The sequence below is a fragment of the Cucumis sativus genome, unplaced genomic scaffold (assembly GCF_000004075.3).
Source record: "Cucumis sativus cultivar 9930 unplaced genomic scaffold, Cucumber_9930_V3 scaffold80, whole genome shotgun sequence".
NCBI lineage: Eukaryota > Viridiplantae > Streptophyta > Magnoliopsida > Cucurbitales > Cucurbitaceae > Cucumis > Cucumis sativus.
Window position 1 is genome coordinate 66057 of NW_022279571.1, and position 21461 is coordinate 87517.

Below are 21461 nucleotides of genomic sequence, written 5' to 3' on the forward strand. Positions count from 1 at the left end.
TCTCTTTCAAGCTAGGAAAAGACAGAAGAATGGGAATTGAATTGTACGTTTGGTATGGCTATATGCAATTTTCTTGCTTCTTTATGGATATGTTGTACAAAGAGAAGAACGATGACATGGTTCACTTTGTTTCTCTCTTTACAAAGTAACCAATGACTTAAAGAAAGACATTGAACAACAAATGACCAATAGAAAACAATATACTCAAGAAACAATAAAAAAAATGCAGAAATTAAAAATGAAATTGGAAGTAGGAAAAAAATGGAAGGAAGAAAAATACCCAAAGTTCTAAATGCAATATGATCATAACAAACATGTCTTACTGTGAACAAATCGAACAAGCTCTATAACGAATTTTGTAGTGGGAATTCCGACTCATAGAAGCCGACTCCAGGCTTGCACAACGAATGACCAATACAAATAAGATCCAGTAAAAGAAAGGCCCAACTAAAGTGAAATTAGAAGACACACACGTCCTAATATTAAGGTAGAAGTCAAGGTAATTTAGAAAAATTCATTACCGGACAACTACCTCAAAATTACCCGAACTTATAAACTATACAATTATTTTTTCCTGATGTTCCAAAACACTTGCCAACTGAAATTTTCTTTTGACAAATATGCAATGGGTTTCTTGAAATTGAATGCTCAATCCAGAAATTGAAAATGAAATTGGAAGTAGAAAAAAAATGGAAGGAAGAAAAATACCCCAACAGTTATAAATGCAATGTGAACATAACAAGTTGTATCATCATGAACAAATTGAACAATCCCCAAAACAGATTTTGCAATGGGATTCTGACTCCAACAAATTGCATCCATGTTGACCAAAACTTTCTGAACAAAGGATTCAGCTTCCCATCAACATGCATCACAAACCTATAACTTTAAATTCTTCAAAAACAATGGAATTAAATCAAGGCAGAAAAAAACACAACAAGAATTCTAACCAACGATAACAAAAAAATCCACCTTAACCCTTAATCATTGTCGTCCAATGGGAGGTTCAACATTGGACATGATTAGAACTATTGGTTCCCAGCCACAAGTTTCGGCATCGACAAAGATTCTCCGAGGGAAATGAAAGATTTTGGAAATTGGTAGTGAAGAAAAATAAGGTTGAAAGAATTTTGTTTGGGAGTGACAAAATTGTAAACCGAACCCCATGTGTTTCATTTTCTCCTCATCGGCCAGAATTTTGTCAACTCCCCAAACAAAATCCTGGCCGATGAGGAGAAAAATGAAACACATGGGGTTCGGTTTACAATGATTTTTCTTAATGATTGTTGGAAGAACAAAGAGATTTAAGGGTAACAAAAAGAATGGAAGAATGTTAAATCCCAAAAGACTAAATGGCCAATTGAATGCTTAAGGAAGTTTGATTTGCCTGTTTTAGCAGTTTTTTTGCTTTTTTATGTAAATGTTGTAGAAAGAGTAGAACAAGGACATAATTCACTTTTTTTTCTCTTCACAAAGTAACCAATGACTTAAAAGAAAGACACTGCACACTAAATGCCCATTAGAAAACAATATACATCGAAAAGAATAAAAAATATGCAAAAATTCAAAATGAAAGTGCAAGCAGAACAAAACGGACTTGATTCACCATGAACAGATAGAACAAGCTCCAAAACGGATTTTGAGTAGAATTTCGTCTCAGATTTGCAGTCTCCAGGTTTTCCAAAACGTTCCTAAGAAAGAATCAGCACAACCCACAACTTTAAATTCTTCAAAAACAATGAAATTAACTCAAAGCAGAAAAAAAAAAGACAAAAACTCTAACCAACGATAACAAAAAAATAAACCTTAACCTTTGATCCTTGCAATCCATTTGGGGGTTCAGCACTGGACTTGATCGAGAACAATCAGCTCCCAGCCGCAGGTTTCTGCATGGACGATGATTTTTCGAGGAGGGAAATCAAATTTTTGGAAATGGGTAGTAAAGAAAAATAAGGTTGAAAAGATTTTGTTTGGAGAGTGGGCAAAATTCTAGCTGGTGAGGAGAAAAGAAAAGACATGGGGTTCAGATTCGAGGGATTTTTCTTAATGATTGTTGGAAGAACAAAGAGATTGTGAGGAGATTTAAGGGTATCGCCACGAATGGCAAAATGTTAAATCACAAAAGACTATTGTTTTCTTGCTTCTTTATGGAAATGTTGTAGAAAGAGTAGAACGATGACATGGTTCACTTTGTTTTTCTATTTACAAAATAACCATTGACTTAAAAGGAAAGAATTTGCACCACAAATGACCATTAGAAAACAATATACATAAGAAAGAATAAAAAATACGCAGAAATTGAAAATGAAATTGAAAGTTGAAAATAAATGGAAGGAAGAAAAATACTCCAAAAGTTCCAAATGCATTACGATCAAGAGAAATTTGTATCAACATGAACTGATCAATAAGCTCCAAAATGATTTTGCAGTGGGATTCCGACTCAGATAAGCAGTCTCCAGTCTTGCCAAAACGTTCCTAACAAAGGATCATCACACCCATAACTTTAAATTCTTAAAAAACAATGGAATTGACTCAAAGCAGAAGAAAACGAAAGAAAAACTCTAACCAACGATAAGAAGAAAATAAACCTTCACCCTTGATCCTTCCAATCCATTTGGGGTTCAGCACTGGACATGATCGAGAACAATCAGTTTCCAGCTGCAGTTTAGGCATGGACGAATATCTTCCAAGAAGGGAAACGAATTTTAGCGAAGTTTGATCTACCTGTTAGCAGTGTTCTTGTTTTTGTACGGAAATGTTGTAGAAAGAGTAGAACGATGAAATAAATCACTTTGTTTTTCTCTTTACAAAGTAACCAATGACTTAAGAAGAAGACATTGCACAACAAATGACCAATAGAAAATGATACGCAATAGAAAAGAATAAAAAAGAAAACAATATGCATTTTTGTTTTCAAATTCTTGGTCAAATCGCAATTCAGAAATGAAATTTGGTTCATTATCGACGATAATATGGTGAACTAAATAACATAAGTTTCAGAGTCATGGGAGAATAATAGCCTTGCTAATTGCTCAAACTCTGAATGTGAAGGCTTTTCCCATGTGAAGGAACCCAAAGAACCAGCCAAAGCAGCATGCTTCTTCCCAATGCAAGAACATTCAGTGTATCTTCTGATTATGTCCTGAATGCAGTAGGAAAAATGATATGAAGTTGTAATTCAAGCTAAGGTTTTGTTGCATAAACCAAAAACTTAGATGGATAAAACACAAAATGCATCATGTTCCTACCTTATGCCTACTACATTGCTAACAATACACTTACTGCACTCTCAGAGAAGGAACCAGAAATGGTTCTTGATGATCTGTTAAAATCTTTTGATGAAAATGTAATTAGTGCAAAGAGCGTTGATGATTCTAAAACAGAGGCACCTCATGCTAACTCGGATGTGCAATGCTTCTCTGAAGATGAAAAAGTAAATGAAGTTTCGAAAGATGATGATTTTGTGGAGATTTCTGCTGAGGAAATCAATGAATCTGACAAATCTTCTCTGCCTACTGAAGACTTGGATGTTACTGAAGTTCACAAATCGAGCATTGCAGAAGAATTTGGTATGGAATTTGAATCTCAACAAAATGAGTCTACCTGTGAATTGGAACATAAAATTGAAGAAGATGTTGAAGAAGAAAACACACGTGAATAACTCTGCTGAAGAACTGTCTCTTCCCCACGAAAATGTGGAAGAAGAAACTGAAGTTGATGGAGATGATGCCTTGAGCAGTGATGAAGAATCTTTGGAAGTGAAAGACGATCAAGATGAAAATGATCAGATCCCACAACCGGAAATGTAGCATCAGATGCTGACATTGAAGGAGACAAGAAGGAAACAAAAATGGAGAAAAGTTCCGTTCAAGCTGAAGAAGATGATACAATTATCAATAAGTCCACGGAGGAGTTCCCCGAGAATGTTTCTGATGATTTGGTTGATGTCAAGATCCAATGGAAAATGGAAGAAGAAACTCTTCCTAAAGACATAATTGTCGAAGCTATCGACTCACAACCAGAAATCCCAAATGCCATTGTTCAATGTGAGGAAGCTTTGGTGGAAATCACTATCACATCCTCCAACAACAATGCAGTTCAATCATTGGCAAACCAATTCCCTAGGCCAACAATAGAAGCCAAATCTCCCGTTGAAGAACAAACCATTAGTTTGCTAATGGACAACCCAGATGCTGAGGAAGAAGAAGCTGAAAAAGAACAGAACAAAGCAAAGTTCATTCAGTTAGTGGTGAAGAATGATAATACTAGCCTAAGGCAGCTGAGGAAGTTGTTCAAGGAAAAACTCCAACTTAACCATAAGAAGATGGAAAATAATAACATCAACACAAAAGTTGTTGGAGGTGGCGTGAAAGTGAGAACTGCTTTACAACCAGTGCCGGAAAACAGAATGACCGTGCATTAAAAGTCTAGAAAGAGAGAGCATTGTGCATGGTTCAAACTGTGGTTTGCCTCATGTTATTGATTTTGTGTTTGTTTTATTCTTTCCATGATGTATTTTGAGAGGAGGGAAAAATGAGGTAAATGATTATTTGTCTGAATTTTTGTTCATCAGTTCAATAATAAAAATGCTAGTAGTTTGTGTTTAAAAAAAACAATACACTTACTGCAGCACCAAGATACAGGTTGTAGCCAAATTTCAGGAAAAAAATATATTCAGATTTTTGCATATCGAGAATTTGGTGAAACGCACCTTGAGTTTATTTACTCAACTAATCCACGAGAATTTGTGATATGAACACTCTTGGCAGAGGTCCATTGACTCCATCACCATCATCAGCAGCATTAGAAATGGAGGGAGGTGAAAACCAAAATGCTTTCAACTTTTTGGCTGGGAATGATAATTCTTCTTTTTGAGTATATCCAAAATACAGGTAAAATCTTGCTAATGAGTCAATCCCACGCCCATCCATCTAGTTCATCACAGAATACAAACACAACTTCAACATTAGTTACAGTAAAGAATTGATTGTTGACTCAACCAACATCAAGCAGCTTTTTTTATTTAACAATGTTGACTCAACTTAATTAGTATGCATTGTACAATAGAAGTAGAAGGCATTGTACAAATGAAGTAGAGTACATTGTACAAATGAAGTAGAGTACATTGTACAAATGAAGTAGAGTACTATTACAACTTCAACCATAATTATGTTCTACAGCCCAGCATTAGAAATTGAATAAAGAACCTTTGTTCACCTTTACCTAAAATACTAGCCTTTGTGTCCTCTCCACTTGATTTCTACTTTGGAATCATATTATTGTTAAACCATTTAATCACCCAAAAGCTTAAGCTGATGGGTTAAGATAAATTTTATATTGTATCACCTAGAATTCACTTCACTTTTGAACATAAGGACCTCCTCAACTATCTACTCACTTTTGAACATACAACCTTGATAGAACACAGATGTGGTGTTTCTATTATATTGATATTTGAAACTCAATGTTACAATAAAAAGAAAATTACATAGAAATTACAAACAACAAACAAAGAAACCCTCCTACTCCAAAACACAAATAAACAAAATTAAAAATACTACAATTAAAACCAGAAAAGGATCATGAGCCTTCTGCTTCCCCTATCTCTCATGGAGTATTGCAGGCCCTTCCTTTTACTAAAAACTGCCTGCCCTTTCCCATCTCCCTCTCGTTCATTTAACTTCCTGTTTTAGATAACTGTCATCTTTTTTAAGTAACTATTGTTGGTTCCTAAAGTGCCTTATTTTTCTTTCTTCTATTATAAGTAAATAACAATGGTGGCCTAACAGACCTCCTAAACTATTCACTCTAGACCATGTTAAATCACCAATTCATCCAAAAACTTATGAGGTAAATGTAATATTATATCTTCTAACCATTGTCAACTTAAATTTGCTTTTGACCATAAGCAGTGGGTTTGCTGAAATTGAATGATGAATCCATAAAATAAAAATGAAGTTGAAAGTAGAAAAAATGGAAGGAAGAAAAATACCCCAAAAGTTCTAAAAGCAATATGATCATAACAAATAATGGAAGGAAAAATTTTGGCCGGTGGGGAGAAAAGGGAAGACATGGGTTCGGTTTACAGGGATTTTTCTTAATAATTGCTGGAAGAACAAAGAGGTTTGTGAGGAGATTTAAGGGTAACCACAAGAATGGCAGAATGTTAAATCCCAAAAGACTAAATGGTCAATCGAATGTTTTAGGCAGTTTGATCTTTAGCTGTTTTCTTGCTACTTTATGGAAATGTTGTAGAAAGAGTAGAACGATGACATAGTTCACTTTGTTTCTCTACGTACAAAATAACCATTGACTTAAATCAAAGACATTGCACCACAAATGACCATTAGAAAACAATATAATAGAAAGTATAAAAAATATGCAGAAATTGAAAATGAAATTGGAAAGAAAAAAAAATGGAAGGAAGAAAAATACCCCCAAAGTTCCAAGTGCAATATGATCATAACCAATTTGTATCACCATGAAAAGATCGAACAAGCTCCAAAATGGATTTTACAGTGCGATTCCAACTCACATAAGCAGTCTCTAGGAATGCCAAACCGTTTCTAAGAAAGGATCATCACAACCCATAACTTTAAATTCTTCAAAACAATGCAATGAAATCAGAGCAGAAAAAAACAGAACAACTCTAACCAACGATAACTGCAAAATAAACCTTATGGAAATGTTATAGAAAGAGTAGAACGATGACATGGTTCACTTTGTTTTTCTATTTACAAAATAACCAATGATTTAAAGGAAAGAATTTGCACCACAAATGACCATTAGAAAGCAATATACATAAAAAAGAATAAAAAATACGCAGAAATTGAAAATGAAAGTGAAAGTAGAAAACAAACTGAAGGAAGAAAAATACTCCAAAAGTTACAAATGCATTACGATTCGGAAAAATTTGTATCAACATGAACTGATCGAATAAGCTCCAAAATGGGTTTTGCAGTGGAGAGTGGGAAAAATTCTCGCCGGTGGGAAGAGAAGGGAAGACATGGGGTTCAGTTTACACAGATTTTTCTTAATGATTGTTGGAAGAACAAAGAGATTGTGAGGAGATTTAAGGGCAACGACAACAATGACAGAATGTTAAATCTCGAAAGACTAAATGGCCAAATTGAGTCTTTAAGCCAGTTCGATCTGCCTGTTAGCTGGTTTCTTGCTTCTTTATGGAAATGGGGTAGAAAGAGTAGAATGATGATATAGTTAACTTTGTTTTTCTCTTTACAAAGTAGCCAATGACTTAAAAGAAAGACATTGCACAACTTGTGACCATTAGAAAATAATATACATAAGAAAGAATAAAAAATAAGCAGAAATTGAAAATGAAATTGGAAGTAGAAAAGAAATGGAAGAAAAATACCCCAAAACTTCAAAATGCAATATGATCATAACAAATTTGTATCATCATGAACAGATCGACCAAACTCCAAAACAGATTTTGCAGTGGGCTTCCGACTCAAATAAACAGCCTCCATGCTCACCAAAACGTTCCTAAGAAAGGATTCAGCTCCCTACCAACATGCATCACATCCCATAACTTTAATTTCTTCAGAAACAACGTAGTTAACTGAAGGTAAAAAAATCAGAACAAGAACACTAACCAACTTCTTAGGAATCAGCTCCCTACCTCCGAATGCGTCGGGTTCGTTCAGGATCAAAAGTTGCGTAGGGAAATCTTCACTCTTGGCTGAAGCAACAATAGCATGTAGAAAGTAGAAGAGTAAAGCTGGTTAGATCAGAATGCATCGGGTTCCTTCGGTATCAGAATTTGCGTAGGAAACTCTTCCCTCTTGGTTGAAGCAACAATTTCCAATAGAAAGTAGAAGAGTTAAACCAGTTAGATAAGAATGCGTCGGGTTCCTTCAGAATCAATACTTGCGTAGGAAACTCTTAACTCTTGGAGGAAGCAAAAATAACATGTAGAAACTCAAAAAGTTAAGTCGGTTAGGTCAAAATGCGTCGAGTTCCTTCGGAATCAGAATTTTCGTAAGGAACTCTTCACTCTTGGTCGAAGTAGGAATAGCCCGTTGGAAATAGATGAGTTAACACTTCAAAAATACTTCCTATAAAAAGTTATTATATATAGGGACAATCTTCCTTTGTGTTTGGACTGCACCCATGCATTTATAGCACAGGAGCATTCCTTTAGATCACATCGTATCCTTTAGAGATCGCAGTTTGCTACCTTGATTTTCAACTTTTGTCGAGCCCTTTAGAGTTAGTTTGGTTTGAAATAGAGATTGTTGTCTTATGCGATCAAGGTTGTGAAATATCTCACTAGATTTTTTTTAATGGAACATTTGATTAGAGAGTAAGGGTTTTGAGAGGTCTTGGGAGGAGATTGAGACCATTGCTGGTTTAAGGCATTTGTTAGTTAAAAACATTACTTTATCCCGTATATCTAAGACAAGCCAAGCTTATTTTCTTCTTAAAACATACTATAATTAGTCAAACAAAAAAATGTTAATAGTCAAATACATTTTTTATTTGACAATTAATTGTGTTAATTACAACAATAACTATAAAAATTGGTTATCATCCTGTTTTGTTTAAAAATCAAATCAAGAGTTTAACTAAATGGAATGCACTACAATGATGATTCTGCTATTATCAGTAATACACAAACCTTGCATATTGAGTGATGAGGATCTCGAAGATTGACCAGTAGATTATCACTTTCAAAATCAAAGTGCACAATATTCTTTCTGTGCAGGTGTTCCATTCTAAAAGCCGCATCCATAGCAATCAAGAGGCGCTTCCACTTTTCAAGACTCCTGCATCAATTGTATTTATGCTTAATCTAAGGGTGAAGATACATTATACTGCAACTAACTTCTAACAAATTAAATTAAACGTATGAAAAATGAGAACAATTGTTACTTTTCATTCTTCAACAAAGCATTTTTGAGCGAACCATTGGCCATATATTCTGTTACTGTGGCCACAGATCTCCCAGGCCCATCAAGCACGACACCATAAAAAGTACCACATTTGGGTGGTGCAAATCAGCAAACTTAATTGCTTCATTCTAAAAATCTTCTCACTGGTACAATATAAAACAACAAAAAGGACTTGAGTCAAGGAACAAAAAGAAAATACACGAATAACAAAAGAAAAGAAAAGCCAGTTGCTTAAAATGAACAACCTTGCGATCTTGTTTAGAAGGTTTCCCAGCAAAACACCTCTCATTGATTCGTTTTATAGCAACATCAGTCCCCTCCATTTTCCATGGTAAAAAGTGCCAAAGGTGCCGGACCCCAATTCTCTTAATTCTTCAAGGTCACTATTCTTTATTACCCGAAGGAAAGAAGAAAAAGAAAAAAAAAGATGTTCGGATGGACAATTTAAACATAAAGTGCAACCTTAAGGTTAAAAATGGAAAACTAAGTATTACCTGCAAGCGGCCAAGGCCTTTTGACATTGGAAAACCAGGATTTGCTTTACCTAAAAGTCTTGTCCTGCCATCGTGGGCAAACATGAAACAAGAATAATTATGGCAAAAAACGTGACATATTCCCGTTGAATAGCCAAATGAATGATGTGTATGTTGCATCTTGTTTTGGAGAATGTTCAGCATTGTATTGGTGTCTTATTTACACTTTGTATAAATCAGTCAGATGTCTTGAATGGTGCTTTTGCATTGCTTTGTTTGCATTCCACTCTCAGATAATGGAAGACAATAAAAATAATCCTCTTGTTTTACTTGTGTTTTAGTATGCTTCCTTTTATCCATTGTTTGGAACTTTCCTTCAAATGGTTGAGCTTCTGGTGTCAAAGTACCATCACATTTGTTGTAATTTATTGAGCTCTTTAGTTATTTTATTACTCTAGTTGAATGGCATAACTTTCGTTTAAATATACATTCAAATCTAATCTTACTTTAACCACTAGTATATGTATGTATACGTGTAAACAAAATCTTGTAATATTGTGTTATCTTATTAACTATGTTGTGAAGTTTATGTAACATTTCACTTGATTGTACTTTTTTTTAAAATAGGACATTTTTTTCATAATTTTTCAAACACAACTAATATCTACTTGGACTCCTTGTACTCCTTGTAAATGGAGTGTATTCTTGATTAACTTAAACACTTAAATTTTTTTACCACACATATCAATTACTAAAATTTCATAATATCAAAATTCAACATATCCATAAGTTAAAAAACATATTTTGTAATAATACTCGAAATTTGGGATGGGTAGTCTGGGTTGTTAGTGTTGTCAGTGTTAGAATACCCCTAGTGGTTTGTGTCAAAAAAGTCTCCTTTTAAAAGTTGAAAGATGCCCTTAAACTTTCGAAAACGGTTCAAAAATACCATTGTCTTTGGTTTTAGATGAAAGTCGCTAAAGTTTTGTTTAAAAAATAATCATCAACTATTGAAAAGTTCTGTTTAAAAAATATTGATGAATTATTGAAAGTTCCATAAATATCCTTTTAAGCTTAAAAAAATTCAAAAAATGTTCATCATCCAATTCATACACCTATTTCTTTACACTTATAATAAAAAGCCCATAGAAAGTAGAGAACTTTTCACTCTTGCCTGAAGCTACAATAGCCCGTAGAAAGTAGGAGAGTTAAGCTTGTTAGGTTAGAATGCGTCGGGTTCGTTTGGGATCAAAACTTGCATCAGAACTCTTCACTCACGGTCGAAGCTACAATAGCTGGTAGAAAGTAGGAGAGGTAAGCCTATTAAGTCATAATGCATTGGGTTCTTTCAGGATCAAACTTTCGTAGGAAACTCTTCACTCTCCGAAGCCACAATAACTTGTAGAAAGTAGGAAAGATAAGTTGGTCAGGTCAAAATGCGTCGGGTTCCTTCCGTAGTATTTGCGTAGGGAACTCTTCACTCTTGGTGAAAGCAACAATTTCCTGTAGAAAGAAGGTGAGTTGAAGCGATTAGATCATAATGCGATGGTTCCTTCGGGATCAATACTTGCGTAGGGAACTCTTAACTCTTGGTGGAAGCAAAAATAGCCCGTAGAAAGTCGAAGATTTAAGCCAATTAGTTTAGAATGTGTCGAGTTCCTTCGGGTTCAAAATTTTCGTAGGGAACTCTTCACTCTTGGTCGAAGCAACAATGGCCGGTTGAAAGTAGAAGAGTTAAGCCAGTTAGGTCAGAATGCATGTTTGGTTCTTTAGATATCCGAACTTGCACAGGGAAATCTTCACTCATGGTCGAAGCAACAATAACCTGTAGAAAGTAGGAGAGTTAAGCTGGTTAGGTCAGAATGTGTCGGCTTTCTTTGGGATCAGAACTTGTGTCGGGAACTCTTCACTCTCGATTGAAGCCACAATAGCTCGTAGAAAGTAGGAGAATTAAGCCGGTTAGGTTAAAATGCATCGGGTTCTTTGGGATCATAACTTCTTCGACAACTCTTCACTCTCGGCCGAAGCCACAATAGCCCGTAGAAAGTACGGGAGTTAAGCCATTTATGTTAGAATGCATCGGGTTCCTCGAGAATCAGAACTTGCGTAGGAAACTCTTAACTCTTAGTCAAAGCAACAATAACGCATAGAAAGTCGGGAGTTAAGCCGGTTAGGTCGGTATGCATCGGTTTCTTCGGAATCAAAATTTGCTTAGGGAACTCTTCACTTTTGGCTGAAGCAACAATAGCCCGTAGAAAGTAGGAGAGTTAAGCTGGTTAGGTCGGAATGCGTCGGGTTCACTTCGTATCAAAATTTTCGTAGGGAACTCTTCCCTCCTGGCCAAAGAATAATTTATAGAAAGTAGGAGAGTTAAAGCGGTTAGATCAGAATGTGTCGGGTTCCTTCGGGATCCATACTTGCGTAAGGAACCCTTAACTCTTGGCTGAAGCAAAAAGAGCCTGTACAAAGTCGGATAGTTAAGCCAATTAGGTCAGAAATGCGTCGATTTCCTTCAGGATCAAAATTTTCGTAGGGAACTCTTCACTCTTGGTTGAAGCTTCAATAACCCGTTGGAAGTAAAAGAGTTAAGCCAGTTAGGTGAGAATGCGTTTAGATCTTTCAATATAAGAACTTGCGTAGGGAAATCTTCACTTATGGTCGACGCAACAATAGCCCGTAGGAAGTAGGAGAATTAACTCGGATAGGTCAGACTGCATCGAGTTCCTTTGGGATCAGAACTTGTGTCAGGAACTCTTCACTCTCAGTTGAAGCCACATAGCCCATAGAAAGTAGGAGAGTTAAGCCGAATATGTTAAAATGCATCGGGTTCCTTCCTGACCAGAAATTTCATGGAACTTTCACTCTCGGCTAAAGCCACAATAGCCTGTAGAAAGTAGGAGAGTTAAGCCAGTTAGGTCAAAATGCATTTGGTTCCTTCGATATAGAACTTGCATAGGGAACTCTTAACTCTTGGTCGAAGCAACAATAGCCCATAAAAAGGTTGAGAGTTAAGCGGTTAGGTCGGAATGCGTCGGGTTCCTTCAGGATCAAAATTTGCGTAGGGAATGCTTTCTTGGCCGAAGCAACAATAACTTGTAGAAAGTAGGAGAGTTAAGCTGGTTAGGTCAAAATGTGTCAGGTTCCTTCAATATCAGAATTTCCATAGGGAACTCTTCCCTCTTGGCCGAAGCAATACTATAGAAAGTAGGAGAGTTAAAGTGGTTAAATCATAATTCATTGGGTTCCATCGGGACCAATACTTTCGTAGGGAACTCTTAACTCTTGGTGGAAGCAAAAATAGCCTGTAGAAAGTAAGAGAATTAAGACGGTTAGGTCAGAATGCATCGAGTTCCTTTGAAATCAGAATTTTCGTAGGGAACTCTTTACTATTGGCCGAAGCAACAATAGCTCGTTGGAAGTAGAAAAGTTAAGCCAGTTGGGTCAGAATGCATTTGGTTCTTTCGATATCAGAACTTGCATAGGAAAATCTTCACTCATGGTGAAAGCAATAATAGCTCGTAGAAAGTAATAGAGTTAAGCTGGTTAGGTTAGAATGCATCGAGTTCCTTTGGTATCATAACTTGTGTCAGGAACTCTTCCCTCTTAGCTGAAGCCACAATAGCCCATAGAAAGTATGAGAGCTAAGCAAAATAGGTTAAAATGCGTCGGGTTCCTTCAGATCAGAACTTGTGTTGGGAACTTTTCACTCTCGTTGAAGCCACAATAGACCATAGAAAGTAGGAGAGTTAAGCCGAATAGGTTAAAATGCATCTAGTTCCCTCGAGATCAGTATTTCATCAACAACTCTTCACTCTCGACTAAACCCACAATAGCCCGTAGAAAGTAGGAGAGTTAAATCGGTTAGTCAGAATGGTCGGGTTCCTTTAGGATCAGAACTTGCTTAGAGAACTCTTCACTCTTGGTCGAAGCCACAATAGCCCGTAGAAAGTAGGGGAGTTAAGACGGTTGGGTCAGAATGCATCGGGTTCCTTCAGAATAAGAACTTGCATATAGAACTCTTAACTCTTGGTCGACAGCAACAATAGGTCGTTGAAGAGAGAGTAAGTTAAGCTAGTTCGGTCAAATGCATTCGTTCTTTCGATATTAGAACTTGCGTAGGAAAATCTTCACTCTGTCGAAGCAACAATAGCCCATAAAAAGTAGAAGAGTTAAGCATATTAGGTCAGAATGTATAGAGTTCCTTTGAGATCAGAACTTGTGTCCGGAACTCTTCACTCACGGCCGAAGCCACAATAGCCATAAAAAGTAAGAGAGTTAAGCCGATCAGGTTAGAATGCGTCTGGTTCCTTCGTGATCAGAACTTGTTGGTGAACTCTTCACTCTCGACCAAGCAACAATAGCCTGTAGAATGTAGGAGAATTAAGTCGGATAGCTCAGAGTGCGTAGGGTTCCGTCCGGATCAAAACTTTCATAATGAAATCTTCACTTATGGTCGAAGCAACAATAACATGTAGAAAGTAGGAGAGTTAAGCCGATTAGGTTAGAATGCGTCGAGTTGCTTTGGGATTAGAACTTGTGTGAGGAACTCTTCACTCTCGGCCGAAGCCACAATAGCCCGTAGAAAGTAAAAGAGTTAAGCTGGTTTGATTAAAATGAATCGGGTTCTTTTAGAATCAGAACTTGTTCGTGAACTCTTCACTCTCGGCTGAACCTACAGTAGCCCGTAAAATGTAGGAGAGTTAAGCCGAAAAGCTCAAAGTGTGTCAGGTTCCTTCCGAATCAGAACTTTTATCGGGAACTCTTCACTCTCGGCTAAAGCCACAATACCCCATAGAAAGTACGAGAGTTAAGTCGGTTAGGCAAAAATGCATCGGGTTCCTTCGTGATCAAAACTAGCGTAGAGAACTTTTCACTCTTTGGTCGAAGCCATAATAACCCGTAGCATGTAGGAGAGTTAAGCTGGTTAGTTCAGAATGTGTTGGGTTCCTTCGAGATCAGAACTTGTGTGGAGAACTCTTCAATCTTTGTCGAAGCCATAATAACCCATAGAAAGTAGGAGAGTTAAATCGATTAGGTCAGAGTGCATCGGGTTCCTTCGAGACATGAACGTGCATTAGGTACTCTTCACTCTTGGATGAAGCAATAACAGCCCATAGAAAGTTAGAGAGATAAGTTGATTAGGTCGCAATGCATCGGGTTCCTACGGGATCAAAACTTGCGTAGGGAACTTTTCACTTTTGGTTGTAGTAACTATAGCCGGTAGAAAGTAGGAGAGTTAAGCGGGTTAGGTCAAAATCCATCGGGTTCCTTTGAGTTCAGAACTTGCGTAAAGAACTTTTCACTTCGCCGAAGCCACAATAGGCCGTAGAAAGTAGGAAAGTCAAGCCGGTTAGGTCAGAATGCATCGGGTTCCTAAATTGCATAAGGAACTCTTCACTCTTGGTTGAAGCAACAATAGCCTGTAGAAAGTTGGATAGTTAAGCTAGTTAGGTCAGAATACGTCAGGTTCCTTCAGAATCAAAGCTTGCGTAGAGAACTCTTCACTCTTGGCTGAAGCAACAATAACCGGTAGAAAGTAGGAGAGTTAAGCTGGTTAGGTTGGAATGTATCAAGTTCTTTACGTATCAGAATTCACATAGGGAACTTTTTACTCTTGGCCAAAGCATCAATTTCTGTAGAAAGTAGGAGAGTTAAAGTGGTTAGGTCAGAATGCGTCGGGTTCCTTCGGGATCGATAGTTGTATAGGTAACTCTTCACTCTTGGCCGAAGCAACAATAGCTAGTTGAAAGTAGAAGAGTTAAGCCAATTAGGTCAGAATGCGTTGGGTTCCTTCGATATCAGAACTTGCGTAGGAAAATATTCACTCACGGCCGAAGCAACAATAGCCTGTAGAATGTAGGAGAGTTAAGCCGATTAGGTCAAAATTCGTTGGGTTCTACGGTATTCAACTTTTCCTTCCTTACACTTCTTTTTTTCTTGTTCATTTTATTGATATAATTTTTACCACAACTCATCAGATAGGAATTGATAACCATTTTCTTTTTTAGAACTGTTTTCTTTTTATTTTAAAAATTAAACATATATACAATGCTTGCACTTTTAAGATTAGTGGCGATTTAAGAAGAATGATGATGGTTCATTCGTGACTTTCATTTGTGGTTCTAGGCCTCTAAAATTTTTTTCAATTACAATACTATGACGTCAAATAACTGTCGCGAAAAGTATTATCCGAAAAGTTTCGCCTTTTCCCGCGTTTTTTTTTCCTTTTGTGATAATTTTTTTTCCTCCCTCCATTTTGTGATATAAACAACTGTCGTAGTAGATAATTTTTGTTGTAGTGTTACTACATTTGGAACTTGACAAAAACCTGTTTGCTAGATGATCCCTTATATGACTCAATTTCTTTTTCCTAGTGTTTTTATTCACTTATAAAGTCATTTCAAACACAATACTATACATTTGATTTGTGAACTTTAGTCACTATGGTTTCTTTACCTATGCATTGCCAAATCAAGCACTATACCATAAAACTTCTAGGACTAACTTATGAATTGATCAATTAAAATGACATGATTTGCACTATAGACGCCTTTTGCACACCACTTAGGTTGGTTTAGCACTATAGTTCTTGTCTTATTTACCATTTTTGGTCGTTAATTCCTTCTTTGTTTTTCAATTTTTGGTAGTTTATGAGTTAAGAAAGCTCACACTTAAGCATTGTTTGATAGTCTTTACAGCCTAAGCACCTCTTGGACACTACATAGGTTGGTTGGCACTATAGTTGATGCACTTGCACACTTGGTTTCCATTTAAGGTCCTTAAGTCCTTTTTGGTCACTTTTTGGTAGGTTATGTGTTGGAAATTGATAAGAAACCCCTAGGCATTGGATCTAAGAATCATGTTAAACAACAAGACTCAAAGAACACAACCCCACTAGCCGCAAAACCAATTTGATTTCAACCCCTAAGATAGGCTACATACAAATTGCTTAGATGATCTAAGAAACCAAGGATCGAACAAAATTAGAAACTCCCATCAATCCTTAATCTTCAAAACACTCCACAAGTAAGGTAGATCAATTCTCACTTGAATGCTTCAAATGTTTGTGCATTCTATCACAACAGACAAGAACAAAATTCTACATTCTAGAATTTTCAGATTTCTTTCATCCCAAATTCTTCTTTTTAAATGTGGAAAAATTACAACCCTATTTATACTAATTAAAATATGAAATGAAAGGTCAAAACATTTAATTTGATAACCTTTCAACTAACATAATAACTAAAAACACATAAACATTATTTCTTAAACATTTAAATTTATGACTTTTGAGTTGCCCAAAATAACTCTTCAACTTCCAAGCATTGCATCTACTCAACTTCTTCATTTGATTCAATCATGATTTCTTGATCCATATCAGGAATGCTCACAGTTAAACATTCTTGGTTTGTCTTTAAACCTTAGGCACCTTTTGGACACTACTTGGGTTGGTCTGGCACTATAGTTGTTGCTTTTGTGCACTTATTTTCATTTTGGGTCGTTAAGTCCTTTTTTCTGACATTTTGGTAGATTTTGAGTTGAGAAAGCTCACACTTAAGCATTCTTTGGTTGTGTTTATATAATAGGCACGTTTTTTAAACTACTTAGGTTTGTTTGGCACTATAATTATTGCACATGCGCACTTGGTTGCCATTTCGGGTCGTTAAGTTATTTTTTCAGATATTTTGGTAGGATATGAGTCGACAAAGCTCACACTTACAAGTTCTTGGGTTGCATTTACAGCTTAGGCACTTTTTGGACACTACTTAGGTATGTTTCGCACTATAGTTGTTTCACTTAGGCACTTGGTTGCCAATTGGGGTCGTTAAGTCTTTTTTTTTTTACATTTTTGTTTGTTATGAGTCGAGAAAGCTCACACTTAAATATTATTTGGTTGCGTTTATAGCTTACGCAACTTTTGGATACTACTTAGGTATGTTTGACATTTTATTTGTTGCTCTTGGGCACATGCTTGCCATTTCGAGTCGTTAAATCATTTTTTCTGACTTATCGGTAGGTTATGAGTCGGGAAAGCTCACACTTAAGCATTCTTTGGTTGTCTTTAAACCTTAGTCACCTTTTAGACACTAATTAGGTTGTTTTAACAGCATATTTGTTTAACTTACGCACTTGGTTGAAATTTTTGTTCATCAAGTCCTTTTTTGTGATTTTTTGGTAGCTTATGAGTTAAGAAAGCTCACACTTAAGCATTCAATGGTTGCCTTTACAACTTAACACCGTTTGGATAGTAGTTAGGTTGGTTTGACACTATAGTTATTGAATTTGGGCACTTGGTTGCCATTTCGGGTTGTTAAGTCATTTTTTTCTCATTTTTTCGTAGCTTATGAGTTGGAAAAGCTCACAGTTAAGCATTGTTTGGTTGATTTTAAGCCTTATGCACCTTTTGGACACTAGTTAGGTTAGTTTGGCACTATATTTGTTGCACTTGGTTGCAATTCGAGTCGTTAAGTCCTTTTTTCTAACATTTTGGTAGGTTATAAGTAGAGAAAGTTCACACTGAAGCATTCTTTGATTGCATTTACAACGTAGGCACCTTTTGGACACTACCTAGGTTGGTTTGGCATTATAGCTGTTGCACTTGGACACTTGATTTCCACTTCAGGTCGTTAAGTCCTTTTTCTCACATTTTTTAAAGTTATGATTTGGAAAATCTCACACTTAAGCATTTTTTTTGCTGTCTTTAAACCTTAGGAACCTTTTGGACATTAATAAGGTTTCTTTGGCACCATAGTTGTTGCACTTTGGCACTTGGTTGCAATTTCGGGTTGTTAAGTCCTTTTTTCTAACTTTTGTTAGGTTATGAGTCGGGAAAGCTAACACTTAAGCATTCTTTTGTTTCCTTTACAGCTTACGCACCTTGGTTTGGCACTATAGTTGTTGTACCTTGGCATTTGGTTGTCATTCCGGGTTGTTAAATTCTTTTTTCTAACTTTTTAGTTGGTTATGAGTCTAGAAAGCTCACATTTAAGCATTCTTTGGTTTTCTTTAAAGCTTAGGCACCTTTTGGACACTACTTAGGTTTATTTGGCACTATAGTAGTTGCATTTGGGCACTTGGTTGCGATTTTAGGTTGTTCAGACCTTTTTTTCTCACTTTTTGGTAGCTTATGCATTGGAAAAGCTCACAGTTAAGCATCGTTTGGTTGTCTTTAAATCTTAGGCACATTTTGGACACTAGTTAGGTTTGTTTGGCACTATAGTGTTGCATCTGGACACTTGGATGCAATTTGTGTCGTTAAGTCCTTTTTTCTAATATTTGAGTAGGTTATGAGTAGAGAAAGCTAACACTTAAACATTCTTTGTGTTGGAATTTATGTCCTAAAACAGAACAAGAATTCTAACCAACGATAACAAAAAAATCCACCTTAACCCTTGATCCATGCCGTCCATTGGGAGGTACAGCACTGGACATGATTGAGAACTATCGGTTCCCAGCCGCAAGTTTCGACATCGACAAAGATTTTCCAAGGGAAATGAAAATTTTGGAAATGGGTAGTGAAGAAAAATAAGGTTGAAAGGATTTGTTTGGAGAGTGGACAAAATTATGACCGATGTGGAGAAAAGGGAACATGATTCTACAGGGATTTTTTTAAGGATTGTTGGAATAACAAAGAGATTGTGAGGAGATTTAAGGGCAACGACAAGAATGGCAGAATGTTAAATCCCAAAAGACTAAATGGCCAATTGAATGTTTAAGTAGATTGATTTGCCTGTTAGCTGTTTTCTTGCTTCTTTACGGAAATGGGGTAGAAAGAGTAGAACGATGACATAGTTCACTTTGTTTTTCTCTTTACAAAGTAGCCAATGACTTAAAAGAAAGACATTGCACAACAAGACCATTAGAAAATAATATACGTAAGAAAGAATACAACGTAAGCAGAAAAGAAATGGAAGAAAAATACCCAAAACTTCAAAATGCAATATGATCATAACAAATTTGTATCATCATGGACAGATCGAACAAACTCCAAAACAGATTTTGCAGTGGGCTTCCGACTCAAATAAACAGCCTCCATGCTTGCCAAATTCCTAAAGGCAGCGCAATTAAGCAGTAACCATCAATTCAAAACAACAGGAAAGACAGAAAGAGTTGCAATGCGTTAGTTTACTGTTTCAGATCGCTTTAGAAGGGGACCCTGCAACAAATTCCGACCAGACCCAGAGGCCAGCTGCCGCTTGATCTTCTCCAAACTGTCCCCGGCATCTTCCGCTCTCTCCACCAACAACAATCATAAATTAAAAACATGTTGAGCCAACAAAGATACACACCAGCAAACTTTTGAACATAGGACCCTCCTAAACTACTCACTTTTGAACATAGGACTTCCCCAACTATCTACTCACTTCTGAACATACAACCTTGATAGAACACTTATGTACTGTTTCTATTATATTGATATTTGAGACTTAAAGTTGCAATAGAAAGAAAATTACAGAGAAATTACAAACAACAAGCAAAGAAACCCTCCTAATCCAAAACAGAAATAAACACAATTCAAAATACTACAATTAAAACCAGAACAATTCTGGCAGGCCCTTCCTTTTACTAAAAACTGCCTGCCCTTTCCCATCTCCCTCTCATCCATTTAACTTCCTGTTTTAGATAACTGTCATCCTTTTGAATAAGTAACTGTGTTGATTACTAACGTGCCTTACTTTCCTTTCTTCTATTATAAGTAAAATAACAATGGTGGTCTAACAGACCTCCTAAACTATCCACTCTAGAGCATGTTAAATCACCAATTCATCCAAAAACTAATGACGTAAATGTAATATTATATCTTCAACGTAAATGTAAATGTAAACTAATGACACTACAAGTGATTTTGAAACTAAGACATTGAAGCAGTCTGTTAGGAAGGGTGATGGAACCAGCAAGAGTGGGGGAGTTCTTTAAAACAATCAGAGGTCAAGAGAAAGAAGGGATCAGCTAAATCTATTTCTGGAAAAAACGTGAAAAGATTGTCAGGTGATGATGATAAAAAGGAAACCACACCTGTGCTGAAACCAGCCTCCAAAAATTGGAAGTAAATCAAAGGATCAAGGCACTCTTGAAATTGGAAGTAAACTTGGTAGCACAGGGAATACGTGGGGTTCGGCTTACAGGATTTTTCTTAATGATTGTTGGAAGAACAAAGAGATTGTGAGGAGATTTAAGGGTAACGACACAAATGCAGAATGTTAAATCCAAAAAGGCAAAATGGCCAATTGAATATTTAAGGAAGTTTGATCTGCCTGCTAGCTGTTTTCTTGCTTCTTTATGGAAATGTGTAAGACCTCCAATTATTCATACATATCAAAGGAGGGGCAGAAAAGTAATTGGACAAATTAATAATGAGGAAGGAAAAAGAGGAGGAGATCGTGCAGGTGGGGCCCAGGCACAGAAATAAGAGAAAGATGAGAGAAGGAATATAAATAGGTTTTTTAGGTCTAGGGGAGGTAGGTTTTATTTTTATCCTGAAGTTGGCGGCTGCTTAGCCTAGAGGAATATCCAGTCTTTCCCTAGAGGAAGCTGGGTTGGTCTTCATTATTCCTTGTTTTTCTTGAATCTTTATGTTTTTCTGTACTCATTTTGGCTATATATAAATAAAGATAGCAGAGGGCTACCTCTGTTTTTGGCCATTGTAAGGGAGAAATAGTGAAGTAAGCAAGTTGAATCCTTACATATTGGTATCAGAGCCTCCACACTGGGGTGATCACGCGTCTGATGGCTCAAAGACAGATAGAAGAACGGGTAGAAGGTACTGAAAAGGAAATTATGAGTCTGAAGGAGATGATGCTGGAAATGAAGAAATCGATGGATCGAATGACAGACGAGCTAAGAGAAAACCATGGTGCTAAGAAAAAAGAAGAAGCAGGGACTACGGACGACATCAGGTTGAAACTGAAGGGAAAACTGGAAGAGGCCGGAACCACAGTCGTCGGGTGGAAGCAGCGCAACCGAAGTAAGTACAAAAAATTAGAAATGCCACTGTTTACAGGGTGAACCCTGAATCCTGGGCGTACCGAGCAGAACATTTTTTGATATAAATGACTTACCGGAAGCTGAGAAG

General features: G+C 36.6%; 2 long non-coding RNA genes across 2 annotated transcripts; both read right to left on the minus strand.

Moving 5' to 3' along the window:
• Positions 1 to 1510: 1510 nt before the first annotated feature.
• On the minus strand, positions 1511 to 2392 carry LOC116406264. The gene is made up of 3 exons (XR_004219291.1): positions 2347 to 2392; positions 1812 to 1886; positions 1511 to 1691 (listed from the first exon to the last, which is right to left on the minus strand). It is a non-coding gene; the product is annotated as an uncharacterized LOC116406264 (long non-coding RNA).
• Positions 2393 to 7626: 5234 nt separating this feature from the next.
• LOC116406258 lies at positions 7627 to 19730 on the minus strand. Its single transcript, XR_004219287.1, has 6 exons — positions 19518 to 19730; positions 9410 to 9473; positions 9161 to 9303; positions 8896 to 9058; positions 8642 to 8789; positions 7627 to 7702 (listed from the first exon to the last, which is right to left on the minus strand). It is a non-coding gene; the product is annotated as an uncharacterized LOC116406258 (long non-coding RNA).
• Between the last annotated feature and the right edge of the window lie 1731 nt (positions 19731 to 21461).